We start from the raw sequence: 19,391 nt of genomic DNA on the forward strand, positions 1-19,391 counted from the left end.
TATGTTGCTTTCCCTCATTAATTGCTATAGTACATATTTGGTGCTTAAAACATTAAAAAAAATATTTTATCTATTCATTTGACAGGCAGAGATCACAAGCAGGCGGAGAAGCAGGCAGAGAGAGGAGGAAGCTGACTCCCCGCCAAGCAGAGAACCCAGTGCTGGGCTCGATCCCAGGACCCCGGGACCATGACCGGAGCCGAAGGCAGAGGCTTTAACCCACTTAGCCACCCAGGTACCCCGGTGCTTAAAACATTTTAAAAAAGTTTTAAGATAGGGATTTAGAAACGGATCAGAGAGTATGAATATTCTGAGACCTTTGTAACATGTTATTAAGCTACTTTTCCAAGGACTGTAGTAATTTATACTTATGCCACTTACTGTAATGTATAACATGGAATGTTGCTTTCATAGAAATTTTGGCATCGTGGGGTAGTTTCTAAAATATCCCTAGATCTTGTCCCTATTGTCTCTGTCCTGGTTTAGGCTTTCAGGATCTCCTACACAGACTATAACAATGGCTTCCTACCTCATCTCTCTGTCTTTAGCCTAGCTGCCCCCCTCCCTCCGATTCTCTAACCGGAGTAGTTTCCCTGTAGCGTAGATGGGATAATCTCACTACCTGACTTACAGTCCATCATTGCTTGCTTGCATTCCTTCCTTCCTTCCTCCCACCCTCCCTCTCTCTCTTCCTTCCACCCAGCTTTATTGAGATGTAATTTGTATACTATACAATTCACTCATTTAAAGTAATGGTGTTTAGTAGTATTCAGAGAATTGTGAGACCATCACTACAATCAATTTTAGAACATTTCTGCCACCTCATTAGCAGTCACTTTCCTTTGCCCCCCTCATCTTTCCCACAAAGGGAAGCACTAATTTACTTTTTGTCTATAGATTTGCCAATTCTGTACATTTCCTAGGAGTAGAATCATACAATATGTGACCTTTTGTGGCTGGCTTCTTTCACTTACCATAATGTTTTCAAGATTGATGCATGTTATAGCTTGCATTAGTAAGTTATTCTTTTTTGTGGTTAAATGATATTCCATTTTATGGATATGGATGTGTCACATTGTGTTTACGCATTCATCAGATGATGGAAATTTAAGTTGTTTGCACTTTGGGGCTATTGTGAATAATAATGCCATGAATATTCATGTATAAATTTTTGTATAGGCATATGTTTTCATTTCTTTTTGGGAGATCATTAGAAGTGAATTGGGGAATCATATGGTAACTTCATTTTGCAGACATGTAGATTGTTTTCTAAAGTGGCTGCACTATTTTACATTTTCATAAGCAATCTGTAAGGTTCCATTTTCTCCACATCCTTTTCAACACATTATATTCTCTGTGAAGTGGTATCTTTTTTTTTTTTAAGCAGCCAAAAGTAATTTATTTTATTGAAATGCAGAGAAATTAATTATCTTGATTTGAACAATTTAAAACCCTGTAAGATTTATGTAATAAAGTGTTTGACCCATTTTTTGTGTGTGATATTTGATTGCTAACAGAGTTTAAGACATAATGCTCTCTTTTTAAAAAAAAATTTTTTTAAATTAATTTATTTATTTTCAGAAAAACAGTATTCATTATTTTTTCACCACACCCAGTGCTCCATGCAATCCGTGCCCTCCTAATACCCACCACCTGGTACCCCAACCTCCCACCCACCCCCGCCACTTCAAACCCCTCAGATTGTTTTTCAGAGTCCATAGTCTCTCATGATTCACCTCCCCTTCAAATTTCCCCCAACTCCCTTCTCCTCTCTAACACCGCTTGTCCTCCATGCTATTTGTTATGCTCCACAAATAAGTGAAACCGTATGGTAACTGACTCTCTCTGCTTGACTTATTTCACTCAGCATAATCTCTTCCAGTCCCGTCCATGTTGCTACGAAAGTTGGGTATTCATCCTTTCTGATGGTGGGATAATACTCCATAGTGTATATGTACCACATCTTCCTTATCCGTTCGTCTGTTGAAGGGCATCTTGGTTCTTTCCAGTTTGGCGACCGTGGCCATTGCTGCTATAAACATTGGGGTACAGATGGCCCTTCTTTTCACTACATCTGTATCTTTGGGGTAAATATCCAGTAGTGCCATTGCAGGTCATAGGGAAGCTCTATTTTTATTTTCTTGAGGACTCTCCAACTGTTTTCCAAAGTGGCTGCACCAACTTGCATTCCCACCAACCATGTAAGAGGGTTCCCCTTTCTCCACATCCTCTCTAACACATGTTGTCTCCTGTCTTGCTAATTGTGGCCATTCTAACTGGTGTAAGGTGGTATCTCAATGTGGTTTTAATTTGAATCTCCCTGATGGCTAGTGATGATGAACATTTTTTCATGTGTCTAATAGCCATTTGTATGTCTTCTTTGGAGAAGTGTCTGTTCCTATCTTCTGCCCATTTTTTTTTTTTATATGATTGTCTGTTTTGTGTGTGTTGAGTTTGAGGAATTCTTTATAGATCCTGGATATCAACCTTTTGTCTGTACTGTCATTTGCAAATATCTTATTGGATTTCCCTCATGGCTAATGATGTTGAGCAACACTTTTTGCCCATTTCTATATCTCCTTAAAGAAATGTATTTTCAGCTCTTGACCCATTTATGAAATTAGCTTATTTACTTTTTATTATTTTATTTTTGAGCTGTAAGTGTTCATACATCCTGGATAGGATGTAACAATATTATCTATATGTGTTTTGTTGCTTCTGTGGTTTGCCTTTTCACTTTTTTGATGGTTCTATTTGAAGCAATATAGTTTTAATTTCGAGTAAGCCCAATTTACATATATTCTTCTTTTGTTGTTGAGGTTTTAATACCACATCTAGGAGACTGTTGCCTATATTAAGTTCACAGAAATTGACTCCTGTGTTTTCTTCATAGAATTTTATACTTACAGTTCTTCATTTAGACCTATGATCCGTTTTGCCAGTTTTCATGAGCGGTGTGATATAACGATCCAAATTCTTCTTTTGCATGTGAATATCCAGTTGTTGTGGCATCATTTGTTGATGAGTCTCCCTTGAATTGTCTTTGTACCTTAATTCACTGTAAGTGTAGGGATTTATTTCTGGACTTTCAATTTTGTACCTTTGACCAGTATGTGTATATGTCAGTGCCACACTGTCTTGATTACTATAACTTTATGGCTAGTTTTGAAATTGGGAAGTGTGAATTCACACTTGTTCTTTATTTTTTGAGAGCATTTTGGCTATTTTGTGTCCTTAGCTTTTTCTTACAAATTTAGGATCAACTTCTCAATTCTACAAAAAAGAAAAAAAAAATAAGGTGGGATTTTGATTGGGATCACATCGAAGCTATAGGTCAATTTGGGAACTATTGCTATCTTAATATTAAGTCTTCTGAATGAGGTATGTGGGATATGTTTCAAATTATTTAAATCTTTTCTAATTTATTTCAGTAATGTTTTATAGTTTTCAGTGTGCTTTTTTGTTATTGAATTTATTCCTGAATATTTTACCTTTTTTTTTGAAGGAATGCAATTTATTTTTGTCCCTCCCTCTCCCCTGCTTTATTAAGGTATAATTGACAAATAGAAATTGTATATATTTAAGGTATACAGTGTGAGGTTTTGATATGGATACACCGTGACATGATTACCACAATCAAACCATTAAGACATCCATCACTTCACATAGTTGTTTGTTTTTTGTTTGTTTGCTTTTTTGGTGTGGGGAGGACACTTAAGATCTATTAGCAAGTTTCAAGTATGCAATATAATGTTATGGACTGTAGTCATCATGCTGTACAATAGATATCCAAAACTTATTTATCTTATAGCTGGAAGTTTATACCCTTTGACCAATATCTCTGCACCCCTGACCCTGGGGACCACTGCTCTCTTCTCTGGTTCTGAGTTTGGCATTTTATATTCTACATATAAGTGAGATCATACAGTATTTGCTTTCTGTGTCTTGCTTATTTCACTTAGAATAATGTGTTCCAGGGTCACCCGTGTTGTTGCAAATGACAAAAATTCCTTTTATATGGGTGAATAGTATTCCATTGTGTGCATATATGTATATACACATACATATACTATACATACATATACATACATACACATATGCATATATATATATATTGACAAACACTTAGTTGTTTCCGTATCTTAGCCATTGTGAATAATGCTACAATGCACATGCGAGTCAGATACCTCTTTCAGACCCCCATTTCATTTCCTTTGGATCTATACCCAGAAGTAGGATTGCTGGATCATATGGTACTTCTGTTTTAATTTTTTGAGGAATCTCCATACTGGTTTTCATAGTTCCTGCATCAATTTACATTCCCACCAAGAGGGCATAAGGGTTCCCTTTTCTCCACACTGTGAACACTTGTTATCTATTGTCTTTTTGTTAGTAGCCATCCTAATAAGTGTGAGGTGGTACCTCACTGTCGTTTTGATTTGCATTTGTCTGATGAATAATGTTGAATATCTTTTCATGCACCTGTTGGTCATTTGTATGTCTTTGAAAAAAAAGTTTATTCAGATCATTTGTCAGTTTTTAACTGGGTTGTTTCTTTGCAATTGAGTTGTAGGAGTTCCTTATATATTTTAGAGATTAAATTATTCTATCTTCTTTTCATACTTTTTAATAACTTTTTTTATAAATGCATAATGTATTATTAGCTCCAGGAGTATAGGTCTGTGAATCATCAGGTTTACACACTTCACAGCACTCACCATAGCACATACCCTCCCCAATGTCCATAACCCCACCACCCTCTCCCTACCCCTCTCCTTCAGGCCATCCTCAGTTTGTTTTATGACAGTAAGAGTCTCTTATGGTTTGTCTCTCTCCTGATCCCATCTTGTTTCATTTATTCTTTTCCTACCCCCCAAACCCCACATGTTGCATCTCCACTTCCTCATATAAGGGAGATCATATGATAGTTGTGTTTCTCCAATCGACTTATTTCACTAAGCATAATACCCTCTAGTTCCATCCATGTCATCACAAATGGCAAGATTTCATTTCTTTTGATGGCTGCATAGTATTCCGTTGTATGTATATATACCACCTTTTCTTTATCCATTCATCTGTTGATGAACATCTAGGTTCTTTCCATAGTTTGGCTATTGTGGACATTCCTGCTATAAACTTCAGGTGTGCATGTCCCTTCAGATCACTACGTTTGTATCTTTCCAGTAGTGCAATTGCTGGGTCGTAGGGTAGCTCTATTTTTAACTTTTTGAGGAAACTCCATGCTGTTTTCCAGAGTGGTTGCACCAGCTTGCATTCCCACCAACAGTGTAGGAGGGTTCCCCTTTCTCCACATCCTCGCCAGCATCTGTCATTTCCTGACTTGTTAATTTTAGCCATTCTGACTGGTGTGAGGTGGTATCTCATTGTGGTTTTGATTTGTATTTCCCTCATGCCAAGTGATGTGGAGCACTTTTTCATGTGTCTGTTGGCCACCTGGATGTCTTCTTTGCAGAAATGTCTGTTTATGTCCTCTGCCCATTTCTTGATTGGATTATTTGTTCTTTGGGTGTTGAGTTTGATAAGTTCTTTGTAGATTTTGGATACTAGCCCTTTATCTGATATGTTGTTTGCAAATATCTTCTCCCATTCTGTCAGTTGTCTTTTGGTTTTGTTGACTGATTCCTTTGCTGTGCAAAAGGTTTTGATCTTGATGAAGTTCCAATAGTTCATTTTGCCCTTGCTTCCCTTAGAGATTAAATTCTTATCAGATATATTGTTTGCAAATATTTTCTTCCATTGAATGGTTGTTTTTTTCACTTTATTCATTGTTTCCTTTGCTATGCAGAAGAGTTTTAGTTTGATGTAGTCTAACTTATTTATTTTTGATTTTGTTGCTTTGGGTATCATATCCAAATAAGATTGCCAAGAACAATGTCAAAGTACTTTTTCCTTATGTTTTCTTCTAGGAGTGTTACTGTTTCAGGCCTTACATTTAAGTCTTTAATCTATTTTGAGTCAATTTTGTATATGGTGTAAGGTAAGAGCTTGTTTTCATCATTTTGCTTGTGAATATCCAGCTTTTCCAACATCATTTATGGAAGAGACTATTCTTTTCCTATTATGTATTCTTTTTTGTTTTTGAGATTTTATTTATTTATTAGATAGAAAGAGTGCAAGCAGGGGGAGGGGCAGAGGGAGAGGGAGAAGCAGGCTCCCTTAAGGGATCATGACCTGAGCCACCCAGGCACACCTCCCCATCGTGTATTTTTGGCACACTTGTTATAGTTTAGTTGGCCACGTATATGGGTTTGTTTCTGGACTCTCTGTTCTATTCAGTTGGTCGATGTGTGTGTTGCTCTCATTTGATTGTTTGTTTTTTATTGACTTGACTGGTGGGTACAGTGAAGTCTGTTTCCTCTGCAGTATGGGGGGCTCTGCTGTCACTCCACAGGATGCAGACTTGGGCACGTGTATTCTCAAGCGGGATGACAATGTGTTTTTTTTTCTTTGTTTTGTTTTGTATTGTTCTTAGCACTTCTTTCTCTGTGTCTCTCCCTGTCCGCTAAGTTTTTTGCCTCTTTTGGTACCACATCCTACTATTAATCCTATTTTAATTGCTGACTGATTGCTGTTGTTCTTGACAGTTCCCTGGGGAATAAATTGCTTCATGGTAAGATCCAAATAAATTTGGACCCTTTACAGCAGTAGTCTCTGAGACTTGTATTTGAAGTTTGTTTCAATCTGTTTCAGCATTTCAACCATGAAAACTTTTCATGGTGGTCTCCTTTCTTGGTTTCTATTGTATCCTTCTAGTTGGTTTATACTTTGGATTATTGCTCCCGGTAAGCCGGTGTCTCCTCTTAATCGCTTCCTGCCAAAATCTCTACTGTTTTTGATAGCATCCTTAGATTGAACCTCCCCATGCTCTCTTCCAAATAAAGTCAGTCCTCTTAGGGAGACTTTCTTATGATCTGCCTCTCTCTCTGGGCAGTACCATGCCCCTGCTCTGGAGGTAGGTTGGAGAAAATGGCATACTTTTTTCAGATGATTTCCCTTCTTTATGAGTGGGGCAGTAGTCCCTGTTTTTCTGCCTTTCGTGGCATGGAATCTCCTCTCGTGGCATGGCATTCCCCAATTATGAGTAACCTGGGGGTAAGGACATTCAGACCACAGTATTCTTGGCCTGCTGGGCCTCAGAGAGAGCTCATGCCCTAAGGGTAGGGACTGGGAGCCAGAGAGGAGCTTTCAACCTCTTGGCCAAGCTTGGCTAGAATACAGCTTTTGTAACATAGAGCCAGATGAGATGAAAAATTGTGGTGGTCTTTGCCTCCTGGAAGGCACTATAACCACTATAGGCTGGGCTGAGGGATGAGGGAGCCTTATCTTCTTTGCTGGACGTCTGCAGAGTAAAGTATCTGTTTTATAGGGCTGTGTGGAAGGAAGAAAGGGAGTGGGTCAAGGCTAAAATGCCACAGATTCTCAATACTCTTACTGAGGTCAGCAGCTTTTCTTGAATAAGTGTTTCTTCATTTTCTGTATGACTTTAGGACAATATCTCCTCACTTTCATATTTTTTGTTCTGTTTTGTTTTTGATTCTCACCAGTTATGGTGGCTTCACTCTGGAGAATGTCTGCGGAGCTCCTCGTGCCATCATTTTGGAAATGCTTCTTGCATCCTTGCTTTCCAACCTGAAGAGTGAATCCTTTTTTCAAAAGGAATCCTACACGAAAGCAGGTAAAAGCAGAGATGCTCTGGTTGAACATAAAGTGAAATAATGCAGGGATTGGAAATGCTGATTGATTGGCTTTTCACCTCTCATTGCTATCCTCCAAGCCCTTGATACAAGTGGGAACATTTTTAAGGATCATTTGCCTTTAGGGTGAAGCACTCACTCTATGCACTGGTCCTTCACAGTCTTGCCTCCCTGCAAGGGCAAGGGTTCACTCACTCTTCCATCCTTCCCATGTGTTTTGGTCAGGGTTCCATCAGAGACATAGGATCAGAAGCATATGTGTATACAGGAAGAGCTTTATTGTAAGAATTGGCTTATGTGACTGGGGGTGTTGGGTAAACAAGTCTGAAATCTATAGGTCAGGGTATCCAGAAGGGCAGGTTGGGAGCTCTAAGGCCAAGCAGCTATCCACAGGAGGAATTTGTTCTTCTTCAGAGAAAACTTAGTTGTGTTCTTAAAGCCTTTCAACTGATTGGATCAGGCCCACCCAGATAATCCAGGATAGTCTCTATTTACATAAAGTCAAAAGGTTAGAGATATTAAGCACATCTACAGAATATCTTACAGTAACACCTAGGTTAGTGTTTGTTTGGATGACTGGGTCGTATAGCCTAGCCACACTGACAGAGAAAACTGACCTCATGCTACATTTCAACTATTCTGTTCTTTCCTGAACACTACTTCTTCTCACCCCCCGAAGCCTTGGCATATTTCCTTCCTTTGTCTGAAGTACTCCTGGCTTCTTTCTCTGTCTCCTGATTTCCTCCTCCAAGAAATGACACCAGTGTTGCTTCTTCTGTGGAACTCTCCTTGGCAGAGCTAGTTGCATGTCTTCTGAGCTCCCACAACTTTTGCTCCTGCCCATATTTTGGCACATTGACCCTCTGTCCCATGGGCACTTGCTTCTGTCTCTATCTCCCTCAACATATCCTGAAGTATGTGAGGGCAGAGAGAGTAGCTTCTTCATCTCTTGGTCTCCTGCATGATGTCAGGCACAGAGAAGCTATAAGTAGATCCGTGGTAGGTTGAGTAACTGGAGAACCTGAAACTTGCTAGGAAAGTCTGGTTTTTGTGGCAGGCACAGCAGACAGGCAGCCTGAGCCCAAGTTCCAGAGAGCAGCTCTAACTTCCCCTCTAGTGGGTCTCATGATGTCCTGAGTCAACTCGTGGCATGCATACAGGAAGCCCTGTAGCCATGGCACTAATGACTGCCACTGGACAGCATGGTTCTGGTGCCCTGGCTGGCCAGGGGATGTGACTGTCAACAGGTCCTTCTGAGTAGTCATTTCCCTCTGGAGACTGTTTCATAGATACACACTTTCTTTTCTTTCTCATTAAACATTTTAAATGGAGGTACGGTTGGCATATGTATGACATTAGTTTCATGTATACTACATAGTGATTTTGATATTTCATACATGACGATATGCCCATGACCATAATAAGTGTGGTTACCATCTGTCACCTGGACCACACCTTCTTTGGGTGATCCCCAAACATTTGTAGCTCATTTCAGTTTCTTCCAGTTCATTTGCATAGTTAATCAGAACTAAGCACTGACTAACGCTCATTCACCGGGAATTAAGAAAAAGAAGGAAAAAGAAAAAATATTGTCCAGAACCCCACCTCCCCACCCCTGCCATTGGATAGATGACCTCCTAGTCCTGGATGAGTTCCCCTCAGGGGGATGTCACCTGCTTCTCCAGCCCCATTGTTTGAGGCTTTCCCAGGTAGAATAAGAAGAATAAGACTGAGTTGTGAGAGTGACTCCTTGTAAGATCCTGAAAGGATAATGATGAAAAAGCCTGTTGCTCCTTCTTCAGTCTGTGGTCAGAGTTCAGGCCCTTTTGAATGAGTACTCCCCCAAACCCCCACTTTCTCCCATTTTGTGCATTTCAGAACAAGATCAGGCCTTTGCTGGTTGCTCCCTCTCCTAATCTGCAAGGCTGTTATATATAAGAAGTGGGATGGGGCACCCCATACTACCTTACCTTGTTTTATACTCTCCTAAGACCCAGGTAGGTTTACCCTCTGTGGTTCAGTTCAACTATTTTGCTTAGGAAGACAAACCTAGTGGACATTCTTCCCTTTGGAACTTGACCACCGAGTATAGAGATACTTTCTGATCCATGAAGGGCGAGATTCAAATACACTTGTTATATTTGTGATTAGTGTATTTTTTCAAAATGAAGAATAATTCTCATACTCAGGCTGAAACCTATGTGATATTTTTCATCCCAACATCAGATAATCACAAGAGATTATCTCTATGAACCCTAACGGAACAAGCACAAGAGGACTAATTCACTCCAGGGGGACTGAGCATCGTCGCCTCTCCCCAGAGAGGCCTGCCCTAACCTCCTGTCTGAAAAGACCACTCCCTTCATGCCATGTGAACTGTTTTCCCTGAGCCAGTGTGGGTCTGCTCCTGGGTGAGTTACAGACAGAGCCTCCACCAGGTGGAGTTGCCTCACAAAGTCGTCTGTATTTGCAGCAAACAAGGAGATCATGGGGAATGGTTTCCAAAGCCTTGACTCCTCAAACAGGGTTAAGCAGGTTCCTTTTATTAGGGTTTGGGATGAATATTCAGAAGGGGAGGTCCCATCATCGCACATCATGGGCAGGCATAAAGAAGCATATGCCCATTCAGAAAATATACCTATGCATACATAGTGTGTTATGTTAATGAAGCTTATGCCCCTCCCAGGATGGGGATTTTAATAATATAATGAACCTGGCTTAACTTTTGGTCACTTTATGATTTCATCTGCCCAGGCATCATCCTGGGGGTCATACTCAAAATGTTTCTTTCCCGTTTACAGCCATTTGTTAGTTTTGAAAACATAAAATTGGTAGCTAGGCAGAAGCTTCTAGGAGCTTCCTGAGTTCAGGGTGGCTCTTACTGATAATGACTGCACTTATGGCTGGCTGACTCTGTGATATGTCTTTCCTAGTTGATTGTCTGTGTCTTCTACTGGAGGCTGAGCACCACGAGATCTTCCAGTTCTGTTCACTTTCAGTGTGTGATTCCCACCACAAAGATTTGTGGTCACACGTAGGTGGGGAGAAAGGAAGCTAGGAATTTTTCAGGCACTATGGGCTAAGAAATTTTGCATACTCTATCTCATTTGTTCTCATAACACCCCCCAGGAAGTAAATATCATTACTCAGTTTTACAGAGAAGGGAACCTGAGTTTAAATATCTCCCGAATGGCATTGTGTGTATATGTGTGTGTGTGTGTGTGTGTGTGTGTGTGTGTGTGTATGTGTTTAAATGTCTCAAGTAGGTGAGGACAGCAATCAGCATCCAAGAAAGTGCTTCTTAGAGTGAAAAACTCTTTAGAAAGCAAAATAGTCTGGTGTGATTAAAACCCAGTACCCCAAAATGTCAATTATGTGTGTGATGTTGACTAACCTTTATTGGAGGCTCCATGCTGCCAGGAACTGACCTGACTCTTATTTGGGCACATACTATTCTCACCCTCATTTTACAAATAGGGAAACTGAGGGGAAGAGGAACTAAGTTACATTCCCAAGGCTGCGTCCCCAGTTAAGTGGCAGACCAGTAAGTGGTGACTCTCAGTGGGCTAACTTTAGGGTCCCAGCTTTTCATCAAAGTTGTAGGGGAGAAGGGAGGTGCAATCAGTAAAATGAATTTAAAAACCTCACCTTTTAGAGTTTAAGTCTTTTTGATCTGTGAGACCAATGATGATAGTGTCAGTTACCCCTTACATATCTCCTTGCCCAGCACAAAGCATTTTCTTGCATGGACTTCATTGTGCTCCCATGATAGCTTTGAGAGGCAGACGAGGTGAGTTTTAGTGGTTATTCTCAGCCAACAGTTGGGAAAGAGAATCCCCGGAAGGTGAAGTGACTTGTCCAGTAAGTATGTGTTATGGAGAGGCCACAGTGGTTCTCATTCATCTTCTCACCTATCCACGACTGGAGGCTGGTGGCATTCACACAAGATGCCAGCTCCCCAGGGGCAAGTCTAAGGATTCTTGGGGAGTGAAAGAAGGAATCCTGGCATGGAAGGAAAAGCAGGGGCATACCCTTTTCCTCACCCAGCCCTGGGGCAAACACTTTACATCTTTGGTCTTTGAAGGGCCCTGTAGAGCTGGGCTGGCTGGCAAAATTAAGAGCTGCTCCAGAATGAGCTTGAAGGGGGTGGTTAGGCATGATTCAGGAGACAAAACCTCCTGATTTTCATCTCAATAGTATGCCCCCAAGTGGTGGTAGCGAAAGGGGCAGAGTATGGTGGGTACTTTTAGGATGTCATGGGCCACCTGCTTTCCTCACTAAGCCAGATCCCTCTTGGAGGTATCAGAAATGTCTTCAAGGCATCCTGCCTTTTGAGAACTGACTCCACTGCCAACCATAGTGCTCAACATTGGGATCTGCACTTTGTAGGTACATTTCCCCCTCCTCACAGAACTTGACAGCCACAATTTTCCCTTCTCTCTTTGGGAAGTGTATTTAAGTGTATTTAAGGTTCCTCCGTATTGTAGCATGTGCCAGAATCTTCCTTCATTTTTAAACCCAAATAAAATTGCATTGTATGTATACACCAAATATCTATCCATTCGTCTATCAATGGACACTTGGAATGCTTTCATCTTTTGGCTCCTGCGAATAATACTGCTCTGAGCATTTGTGTGTAAATATCTGTTCAAATGCCTGCTTTGATTCTTTTGAGTGTATGCCCAGAAGTGTAATTGCTGAGTTATATAATAATTCTATGTTAAATTTTTGAGGAATTGCTGATTCATAATTTTAGGTATAAAATATTAGGCCTTAAAATTACCAAGGAAAAATACTAGATATCTTTAACATGCTAAAGTAAAGAAAGCTTTTCTTAGTAAGACAGGAAAGACAAAATTCACAATAAGAAACATTTACTGATTTGACTACATAAAATATTCAAAATTTATGCACCCACAGGCATGCATATAGATACACACATTAAACAAAAGCTATTTGTAATGTCTGGTAGATGAAAGGGTGATTTCTTAACATATTGAGAGCCCATGCAAATTACAGAAAAAAAATAACCGTGTAATTTTAATACATATGAAAAGCTGTTCAACCTTCAGTTAAAGTAATAAAATATATTTCTCACTTAGCAAAGATGAAATACCAAAATATTATGGGTATAGTTGTGAAAATATTCCCTTGGTTGGCAATTTAGGCAACATCTATCAAAATCCCTTGTCACAGTAATTTCAGTGCTAGACAATTATATTACTGTGTTTATTATTTATTGTGTCCTGTAGCCATGAATTCCATAGTTGCTTAGTGCTGGGTCCATATTTAAATGGGTCTGATGCTTACCATTAGTTTTTTTTCTTTTTCTTTTGAACCACAGCCTCTCCATTCTGAGTCCTTTTTTTTTGATTCTTAAGTGACTGCAATTTACTGTCAGTGACATACAACAAACTTTACCTACTTCACGTGTACAATTTGAAGTTTGAGCACATCTGAAGTCACCATGATAATGAAAATTGGTATTCATCACTCTGAAGAGTTTCCACATGCCCTTTTTTTTGTTGTTTAAAGATTTTACTTATTTGACAGATCTCAAGTAGGCAGAGAGGCAGGCAGAGAGAGAGAGGAAGAAGCAGGCTCCCTGCTGAGCAGTGAGCAGAGAGCCTGATATGGGGACTCACTCCCAGGACCCTGAGATCATACCTGAGCCGTAGGCAGAGGCTTTAACCCACTGAGCCACCCAGGCACCCCAAGTTTCCTCGTGCTTTTTTGGAATCACTCCCTGTGCCTTACCTATGCAACCACTCATCTGTTTTGTGTCACAACAGATCAGTATACATTTTATAGAATTTTTACATAAATGGAATCCTACCGTGTGTACCCTTTTCCTTCTGGATTTTTTTTTTTTCTTCACTCAGTATGGATACTTTGAAATTCATCAATGTGACTGTATTGTATTAGTTTTTCATTGTTTTAAATCATTGAGAAATATTCAATTGTATGAGTATATTGCTGTTTATCCATTCACCTGTTGATGAACAATTCATTTTTTGTTCAGCTGGTTATTTTTCTTTCCAGTTGGCTATTGAAATAAAGCCATATCAACATTTACATACAGGTCTTTATAAGGACATACATTTTCGTTTTTGTAAGGTAAATAAATATCCAGGAGTAGAAGGGCTGGGTAAGATGGGTAAGTGTCCATTTAAGAAACTGACAAGCTGTCTTCCAAAGTGTTTATATAATTTACATTCTTACCAGCAGTGTATGAGAGTTCCAGATGTGCCATTTGTTGTCAGTGTGAAGTGTGTTGTTTCAATGCTAACCATTTAGGCTTACACTAATATCTCATTGTGGTTTTAGTCTGCATTTCCCTAATAACTAGTGGCATTTGCACATTTTCATGTGCTTCTTTGTGTCTTTCATATTTTTCTGGGCGAACTATCTGATCAAATCCCTTGACCAGTTTTTTTGAACTGGATTGTTTCCTTTTATATTGTTGAGATTTAAGTGTTCTTTTTTATTCTACATGTAAGTCCTGTATCAGGTATTTGATTTGCACATATTTTATATAAATCATGGATTTGTTTTTAACAGCTTATTTTGAGGAGCAGGACTTCAAAATTTTGATGAAATACAATTTATTAGATTTTCTATTTCATGGATTGTGCTTTTGGTATTGCATGAGGGGAATTTTTGCCTAACTGATCAAAAAACCCCATTTTCTATCTTTTCTTCTAAAAATCATGTAGTTTCAGGTTTCTGTTCATTTAAACCTATGAGTCAGTTTGAGTCAGTTTTTGTATCTAATGTATGGTATAAATCAAAGTTCATTTCTTTGTAGATGTCCCATTTTTCTAGCTTCATTTGCTTGAAAAAGACCTTTTTCCATGAAATTGTCTTTGCACATTTTCCCAAAATTAATTGGCTGTGTGTATATAGATCTACTTATAGGCTAACTATTCCTTTCCATTTACTTATGTATTATCTTTTCACCAAAGTAAGTCTTTTTTTTTTTAAATTTTTTTTTAAGATTTTATTTATTTATTTGACACAGAGAGATCACAAGTAGGCAGAGAGGCAGGCAGAGAGAGAGAGAGGAGGAAGCAGGCTCCCTGCTGAACAGAGAGCCTGATGCGGAACTCGATCCCAGGACCCTGAGATCATGACCTGAGCCGAAGGCAGCGGCTTAACCCACTGAGCCACCCAGGCACCCTCACCAAAGTAAGTCTTAAAGTAAGGTGGTGGTAGGTAGTTCTCCAACTTTGTCCTTTTTCGAAGTTATTTTGTCAATTCTAGATCCTTTGCATATTCATATACATTTGAGACCTAGTTTAGCAAGACCTATAAAAAAATCTGCTGGACTTTTGATTGGGATTGTTTTAAATCCACAGGTCAATTTGGAGACAATTGAATTTTTGAATCCACAAACATAGTGTATCTCCTCATTTCATTATATCCTATTTATTTCTTTTAGCAATATTTTGTAATTTTCAGTGTACATATATTACATGTCTTTTATTAGATTTATCTCTCTATATAAATACTGATATTTTATATATTTAGTAATAAGTTGGTAATTTTAATTTCTAGCCATTCATTACTAGCACATAGAAATACAAGTGATTTTTTAAAAAAGATTTTATTTATTTATCAGAGAGAGAGAGAGAGAGCGAGCACAGGCAGACAGAATGGCAGGCAGAGGCAGAGGGAGAAGCAGGCTCCCTGCTGAGCAAGGAGCCCAATGTGGGTGGGACTGGATCCCAGGATGCTGGTATCATGACCTGAGCTGAAGGCAGCTGCTTAACCAACCCAGGCATCCCACAAGTGATTTTTATATATTGATCTTGTACCTACAGCACTCCTACTAAACTCACTTATTTGTTCTAGCAGCTTGTTTTCTCTTTGTTTTTGTTTTAGAATCCAAAGGTTTGTTGGCTTCTATAAACACACTGTGAAAACCCATATATCCTTGTCTTTTTCCTGATCTTCAGAAAAAAGCATTCGGTCTTTCACCATTAAGTATGATGTTAGCTGTAGGGTTCACAGAAGCCATTTTTTTGGGATGAGGATGTTTCCTTCAATTCCTGGTTTTCTGATGATTTTTATCATGAATGGACATTGAATGTTGGATTTTGTAAATTTTTTTCTCTCTGTCTGTTGAGATGATTTTATGGTTTTTCTCTTTTTAATTTGTTTAATGAATGACATTGGTTAATTTTCATATGTTAGAGCCACCCTGCATTGCTAGGATAAAACCCACCTGATTGTGGTATATTATCTTTTTTATATATTGGTAGGGTTTGATTGACTGAACTTTTATTTAGAATTTTTGTATCTATGATCATGAAGGATAATGGTCTATAATTTTTTTTTTTTGTAATTACTTTATCTGATTTTGGTGCTAGGGTAACTTTGGTCTCATACAATAAGTTAGAAAATATTTCCTCATCCTCAATGTCCCAGAAGAGTTGTATTGAATTGGCATTATTAAAAAAAAATGTTTGGTAAACTTATCAGTAAAGACTCCTGGGTCTAGAGTGTTTTTGAGGGCAAAGTTGTAAATCTCAAATTCAATTTTTTTTTTAAAGATTTTATTTATTTATTTGACAGAGAGAAATCACAAGTAGGCAGAGAGGCAGGCAGAGAGAGAGAGGGAAGCAGGCTCCCTGCTGAGCAGAGAGCCCGATGCGGGACTCGATCCCAGGACCCTGAGATCATGACCTGAGCCAAAGGCAGTGGCTTAACCACTGAGCCACCCAGGCGCCCCTCAAATTCAATTTTTTAATTATATATAGGACTTTTTAGCTTATCTATTTCTTCTTGAGTGCACTTTGGAGGTGTCTCTTTCAAGGAGTTTGTCCTTTTCAGCTAGGTCATGGAATTTATTTGCATACCATTTCCACACTATTCCTTCATTATCTTTTTAATGTCTTTAGAGCTTGTATTGAAACCCCTCTTTCATTCCTGATATGGGCAATTTGTCTCTTTTCCCCTAATTAATTTGGGTAAGGAATTATCAATTTTATTGACTTTCATATCAGACTTTTTATTTAATAGGTTTTTCTGATTTGTTTTTGATTTTATGAATTTTTTCCTCTCTGCTCTTTAATATTTTTTCTTCTGTTTACTTTGGGTTTAATTTCCTCCTTTTGCTAGTTCTAAAAAAATGAGACAGATAATGATTTGAGACATTTCTTCTTTTATAAAATGTGCAGGTAGTATTAGAAATGTTCCTTTAAATAAAGAAATTTATATATATATATATATATATATTGGAATATATATATATATATATATATATATATATATATATTGGAATACTATGCAGCCATCAAAAGAAATGAAATCCTGCCATTTGCAATGATGTAAATGGAACTAGAGGGTATTATGTGAACGACATAAGTCAATCAGAGAAGCACAGTTATCATATGATCTCCCTGATATGAGGAAGTTGAGAGGCAAAGTGGAGGTTAAGAAGCTAGGGAAGGAAAAAACGAAACAAGATGGGATGAGGGAGACAAACCATAAGAGACTCTTAATCTCACGAAACAAACTGAGGGTTGCTGGGGGGAGGGGTGTGGGGAGAGGCTGGTTGGATTATTGTCATTGGGGAGGTTATATGCTATGGTGAGTGCTGTGAAGTATGTAAGTCTGACGATTCACAGACCTGTACCCCTGGGACTAATAATACATTATATGTTAATAAAAATAATAAAATATATATAATAAAAAATGTTCCTTTAAATATAGCTTGAATTTGCATTTCACAATTTTGATATAGTTTATTTCATATTCATTTAGTTAGAAATTCCCTTTTAAAAAAGTTTTTATTTAAATTCCAGTTAGTTTGCTTGCCCACAGGCTAGATGAGCTCAGAGCGTGGCCAGAGGCCAAGGAGACAGGAGGGACTGAGCACTTTTCTCCAAGGGTGCTCTGAGGAGTGGGGTCTGAGCTCTCTGCTCCTCAGGGCTGGAGGTTGGGAAGCTGCCATTTTCATTCCCATCCTCCGTCCTCCAAACTCTAGGAAAGTGTTCAGAAAACAAAAGCTCCCAAAAGGAACCCAAGCGAATTACTTAGCCTGGCCCCTGGTAAGGGCGGTGCAATTCTGCCTTGGGCAAAGACACTTGAGAATCATTACAACAGGACCCTCCCCAAGAAGATCAGCAAGAAATCCTGTCACGACCCAGTTCACTTACCAAGGAGAACAGCAGAATTCCAGAGGAGGAAAAATTAAAGCATGGAATTCATGGCTGTCTCCCCATGATTCTTGCAAAAGTTAATTATTATTTTTTTAATTTTATTTTTTCTTCTGCTAATTTTTAAAAAAGTTTTAACTTTTTAAAAAAAAATATTTTATTTATTTATTTGACAGACAGAGATCACAAATAGGCAGAGAGGCAGGCAGAGAGAGAGAGAGGAGGAAGGAGGCTCCCCGCCGAGCAGAGAACCTGATGCAGGGCCCGATCCCAGGATCCTGGGATCATGACCTGAGCCGAAGGCAGAGGCTTTAACCCACTGAGCCACCCAGGCACCCCAAAAGTTTTAACGTTTTTAAACTAGTTTATCTTAACACCTTTCAAAAAAATCTTTTTTTTTTATAAAGATTTTATTTATTTATTTGACAGAGAGAAATCACAAGTAGACGGAGAGGCAGGCAGAGAGAGAGGAAGGGAAGCAGGCTCCCTGCTGAGCAGAGAGCCTGATGCGGGACTCGATCCCATGACCCTGAGATCATGACCTGAGCCGAAGGCAGCGGCTTAACCCACTGAGCCACCCAGGTGCCCCCCAAAAAATCTTTTTTGAACCTTCATTATTATAGTCATTTTTAAAAAATTTTATTTATTTATTTGACAGACAGAGATCCCAAGTAGGCAGAGAGGCAGATAGAGAGAAAGAGAGGGGAAAGCAAGCTCCCTGTTGAGCAGAGAGCCCGACGTGGGGCTCGATCCGAGGACCCTGGGATCATGATCTGAGCCGAATGCAGAGGCTTTAACCCACTGAGCCACCCAGGCGCCCCATAGTCATATTTTATCCTTCATTGTATCTAACTTTATTTTTTGTATACACATAGGGTTTTTTCTTCTAAAAAAATTCGGGATACAACTTCTTCTAATAGATCAAAATATACCCTAAATCTAGCACAGGGCTTTGTTCTAGTCTCTAGCCTGAGCAAATTCTCTCCACTTTCTTTTTCTTTATTCTCCCAACCCACTTATCTTATCAATTACTTTTTTAGAAGTTAAAAAAAAAATTCATCTTTATAGTCATATTCCACCCTTCATTGTGTTTACACTTATATATGTTTTTTATTCTTTAAAGTTTTGGGAGGTCTTCTAAGAGATCAAAATACTCCCCAAATTAAGTGGGTGACCCTGTTCTATTCACCAGTCTAATATATATATTTTCTTAAAATTTTTTTTCCCTGAACTTCTTTTTACCCCCTTTCTTCCCCCCATGATTTGGGGTCTCTTCTGATTTGGTTAAAGCACATTTTACTGGGGTCTTTGCCACCCTTTTAGTATTTTATTTGCTCCTTCATATATTATCTGGATAAAATGACAAGACAGAAAAACTTACACAAAAAAAAGAATAAGAGGCAGTACCGAAGGCCAGGGGCCTAATCAATATGAACACTGGCAATATATCAGATCTAGAGTTCAGAATGACGATTCTCAAGGTGCTAGCCAGGCTCAAAAAAGGCATGGAAGA

The sequence above is a fragment of the Mustela nigripes genome, chromosome 4 (genome assembly GCF_022355385.1).
Source record: "Mustela nigripes isolate SB6536 chromosome 4, MUSNIG.SB6536, whole genome shotgun sequence".
NCBI lineage: Eukaryota > Metazoa > Chordata > Mammalia > Carnivora > Mustelidae > Mustela > Mustela nigripes.